The sequence below is a fragment of the Pangasianodon hypophthalmus genome, chromosome 6 (genome assembly GCF_027358585.1).
Source record: "Pangasianodon hypophthalmus isolate fPanHyp1 chromosome 6, fPanHyp1.pri, whole genome shotgun sequence".
Classification (NCBI taxonomy): domain Eukaryota; kingdom Metazoa; phylum Chordata; class Actinopteri; order Siluriformes; family Pangasiidae; genus Pangasianodon; species Pangasianodon hypophthalmus.
The window spans coordinates 1,873,303-1,878,302 of NC_069715.1; the positions used below are offsets into that span (position 1 = coordinate 1,873,303).

The following is a 5,000-nucleotide window of genomic DNA, read 5'->3' on the forward strand; positions in this document are numbered from 1 at the left end:
CACTCGGTCGATACGTGACCTAGTACATGTTTCTAGAATATTATCAGGAGGCTCATCGAAGACACTTTTATTTATTATTTTCGTCGTAAATGTGTTTTTTGACGGCTGTTTATCGCTGCTGTAACGCAAGTAAGAACAGGAACTAACTTATTCCACATCATTTAATGTAACTATAAATGGATAAAAAGTATGTTGCTCTTGGACAAACAGTAATCGTTGGGAAATTAGCTGCGCTTTAAAGCCGGGATTGGAATTACTTTTTATTACGTGTACACAAAATGGCTGCCGTTTGCATCCTTTGGTCACTTGCACACGTCTTCAAGTTTCACATGAAAACGTAAATGACGGGGACGCTGTAGCCTGACGTGACGTGACGTGACGCGACGTGACATCGGCACCAGAATGAGAGAAACACACGCTCTGTTTTCATGACGCGATCGATTTAATCGTCTAACACATCATCACTCAAAAATCAAAGAATATTCACAGCTTAAGAGGAACAACACACATGGGGACGTGCTGTAATAGGAAAATAATCAACTTCTGTCAATAATGATTCCACAGACATTTTATCAGCGGAACACAACGACTGTGTGTCTCTTTAAATGTGTGTGTGTGTGTGTGTGTGTGTGTGTGTGTGTGTGTGTGTGTGTGTGTGTGTGAAACTGAAACTCTGAGCTAAACACAATCGCGTCACTGTATATGACATTAGAATGAAGACGGAGAAGATCGTGAGAGCTTCTCAGAGCAGCTAAACATTACGTCACTCAGTTAACGAATGAACAGGTTTTTCCAGGAATTACTGAAGCTAAAAAACACGCCATGCAGCACAGAGTTTACACACACACACACACACACACACACACACACACACACACACACACACAGTGATCTTCAGGACGTGATGTTCAGGCTCTGTGCTGTTTCTCCTGTGAGAGTTAAGTATGAGATCACTGTTTCCAGCTTTTTTTATGTAAAACATTTGACGGATCTTCATGTTCCCTCACGTGACCTTTGACCCCATGCAGGAAATCAGGCTTGAAACATTTCCATCTCTAAACTCCCTGAACTCACCCTGACCCGAGAGAGAGAGACACAGAGAGAGAGAGAGAGAGAGAGAGTGTCAAGGAAAAAAAGCTCAAACTGTCAACATGCTGCACTCCAAGCCGCTGTGCTAAACTCAAAACACACACGCGCGCAGACACACACACACGTGCGCGCGCGCAGACACACACACGCGCACAGACACACTGCTTGTGATTCTCTCCTTATCTCCTTATTCCATATGATTCCCTACACATGATTCCTCCCTGTGATTCTTGCCATATGATTCCATCTCTGCAGTTTCTCCCATTCGACTCCCTCCTCGGGACTCCCTCCCTGTGATTCCCTCCTCACGACTCCCTCCTCGCGACTCCCTCCTCGCGACTCCCTCCTCGCGACTCCCTCCTCGCGACTCCCTCCCTGCGACTCCCTCCCTGCGACTCTCTCCCTGCGACTCCCTCTAAACGACTCTCTCCCTGCGACTCCCTCCCTGCGACTCCCTCTAAACGACTCCCTCCCAGTGACTCCCTCTAAACGACTCCCTCCCTGTGACTCCCTCCCATTGATTCCCTCTAAACGACTCCCTCCCAGTGACTCCCTCTAAACGACTCCCTCCCATTGATTCCCTCTAAACGACTCCCTCCCTGTGACTCCCTCTAAACGACTCCCTCCCAGTGACTCCCTCTAAACGACTCTCTCCCTGCGACTCCCTCCCTGCGACTCCCTCTAAACGACTCCCTCCCAGTGACTCCCTCTAAACGACTCCCTCCCTGTGACTCCCTCCCAGTGACTCCCTCCCAGTGACTCCCTCCCAGTGACTCCCTCCCAGTGACTCCCTCTAAACGACTCCCTCTAAACGACTCCCTCCCAGTGACTCCCTCTAAACGACTCCCTCCCATTGATTCCCTCTAAACGACTCCCTCCCTGCGACTCCCTCTAAACGACTCCCTCCCAGTGACTCCCTCTAAACGACTCCCTCCCTGTGACTCCCTCCCAGTGACTCCCTCTAAACGACTCCCTCCCAGTGACTCCCTCTAAACGACTCCCTCCCATTGATTCCCTCTAAACGACTCCCTCCCAGTGACTCCCTCTAAACGACTCCGTCCCAGTGATTCCCTCTAAACGACTCCCTCCCAGTGATTCCCTCTAAACGACTCCGTCCCAGTGATTCCCTCTAAACGACTCCCTCCCAGTGATTCCCTCTAAACGACTCCCTCCCAGTGATTCCCTCTAAACGACTCCCTCCCATTGATTCCCTCTAAACGACTCCCTCCCAGTGACTCCCTCTAAACGACTCCGTCCCAGTGACTCCCTCTAAACGACTCCGTCCCAGTGATTCCCTCTAAACGACTCCGTCCCAGTGATTCCCTCTAAACGACTCCGTCCCAGTGATTCCCTCTAAACGACTCCGTCCCAGTGATTCCCTCCTCTCGACTCCCTCCTCTCGACTCCCTCCTCTCGACTCCCTCCTCTCGACTCCCTCCTCTCGACTCCCTCTCTGTAATTCCCTGTTTATGATTCCCACTTTCCGATTCACTCCTGTGAGAAAATGACAGATACGAGATGATGAATCCAAACCACAGCACGAGGTCAGAAGTTAATTTTAGCACTCACAATGAATCTCTGTGTTAAAAGAGAGGGAGGATTTTTGGCTTTTATTTGGCTGATTAGATGAGTAGGAGTCATGTCGAGCCTTGGAATGCGATATCCTACAGGTCTGACAGGATTAACAGCAGCTAAAATAACAGTACTCCTGAGAGTATGATCATTTCCTGCTCAGGTGTTTGACGCTCTGAAAAAAATACAAAGAAAAGGAGTGAGTATGTAGTAGCAGTGGAAAAAGCAAACAAAGTAAGTGTGTAATAATAAACGTGAATCAGCCGTAGCTCAGTCAGAGCGTATTTACATTTAGCCACGCCCACAAAACTCCATAAAAGGCAAAGCTCACAGTGAGCTGAAAACAACAAAACACTGTAGCGGTGCTAAATCAGATTTAAGCGTGAGATGAACTTGAGATGCCTCTTAAACGGTAATAAAACTACGAGGAGTTTTCAGAGTGGATGATCCAACACACACACACACACACACACACACACACACACACACACACACACACACACACACACACACACACACACACACACCCCTCATAACCATCAGCAGAGGAAAAATCTCACAAATCTGCCTCGTGTGTTTGACAGAACAGGAAGTACCGAGTGGGAAAAATAAACGGAAAAACACTCAGAAGGAGAATTTAGTGTCTCCTGGTGCAGCGAGGACTCGTTTTATACGTCTCCGTTTCAGTAACTCGTGCCAATCTGTAAATAAAACGGTGGCTGGTGGTGTAATAAAACCCTGCTGTGTGTCTCTACACACACAGCAAAACTCTCACAAATCTCTCTCACACACACACACATGATCTTAAAGCAGAAATAAAAGGAACACAACGTATTCTTTACATATGTCCTTGGTAGTGCTGTACTGGAGCTACGAGGCTAACAGAGCCGGCTGTAAATCCAGAGTAAAGGTTAAAAGAGCGATCAGGACTTTACTGAACCATCACAGTAATAATACTGATGTAATAATGAGACTCTTTTATAACTTTATAATGATCAACACCAGGCTCTGATCTTCTCTACACTCCCACTCTAATCTCCAACACTACAGAGAGAGAGAGAGAGAGAGAGAGAGAGAGTGAGAGAATGAGAGAAGGGCCTTTCGCACCGCGGGAACCTTTTCATAGTACCTGAACTAATTGTGGAACTATCCACTTTTTGGCGTTTTCGCACCTCCGGAACTGGGTGTGATTTTAGTACCGACTGCCTTTTTCGAGAACCAAATGAGCTCCTACTCCGGAGCAGGGTCTAACCAGCACAACTGGTACTATCCGTGACGTAAGTAGATGTTGATTGGCCAAGCGCGTAGGAAAACGCCCTCGCCCGCCTTGATTTAAAACGCCGTGGAAACATACGGTAGTGTCGACTTATTTCGCAAGTATGGAGAACAGCGATAGATGGACGTTGGACACAACAAAAACACAGCTCCGATCACAGCGTCCTCCATCCTCCGGTTGTTTACGTTGTTCTTCTTTGTTTCCGTTGTTGAACGCCGCGCACAAATGACGTCGCTGAAGGATGGTGTTCCACAAGGCTCTGTTCCAGGCCCACTGATCTTTTCTCTACACATGCTGCCTCTGGGTAAAAGCTTCCTCTGCTATGCTGATGAAACACAGCTACATGTCAGAGATAAACCAGATGAGAGACACCAGCTTAATGTGTAAAGAACATTACTCTGACAGACAGCTACAGCGGGGCCTGCTACTGACCTCTGATCAGGGCTGCGCTGCTTGACCTTTTGATACCATTGATCACGATATCCTCCTAGACAGACTAGAAAATAGGGCCTTTCGCACCGCCATAGTTCCAGAACTAAATTTACAGTACTAAAGTACTGGGCGATTTTGCGTGAACTATTCCCCAGTACCGTTTAAAGGGTTGCATTCGCACCGACAGCGGGCACTAGGAAGTGACGTAAGCTGGTCGACAGCGACGTCATTTGCGCGCGGCGTTCAACAAAGGAAACAGAAGAACAACGTAAACAACCGGAGGATGGAGGACACTGTGATCGGAGCCGTGTTTTTGTTGTGTCTCGCATCCATCTATCGCTGTTCTCCGTACTTGCGAAATAAGTCGACACTACAGTATGTTTACACGGCGTTTTAAATCATGGCGGGTGAGGGCGTTTTCGTACGCGTTTGGCCAATCAACGTCTACTTACGTCACGGATAGTACCAGTTGTGCTGGTTAGACCCTGCTCCGGAGTAGGAGCTCATTTGGTTCTCGAAAAAGGCAGTCGGTACTAAAATCGCACCCAGTTCCGGAGGTGCGAAAACGCCAAAAAGTGGGTAGTTCCACAATTAGTTCAGGTACTATGAAAAGGTTCCCGCGGTGCGAAAG

At 47.9% G+C, this 5,000-nt stretch overlaps 1 protein-coding gene across 3 annotated transcripts in view; it reads right to left on the reverse strand.

The window, feature by feature from the left end:
• Positions 1-5,000, reverse strand: part of tmod2 (tropomodulin 2) — a 34,073-nt gene that overhangs the window by 24,976 nt on the left and 4,097 nt on the right. The window lies entirely within an intron of this gene.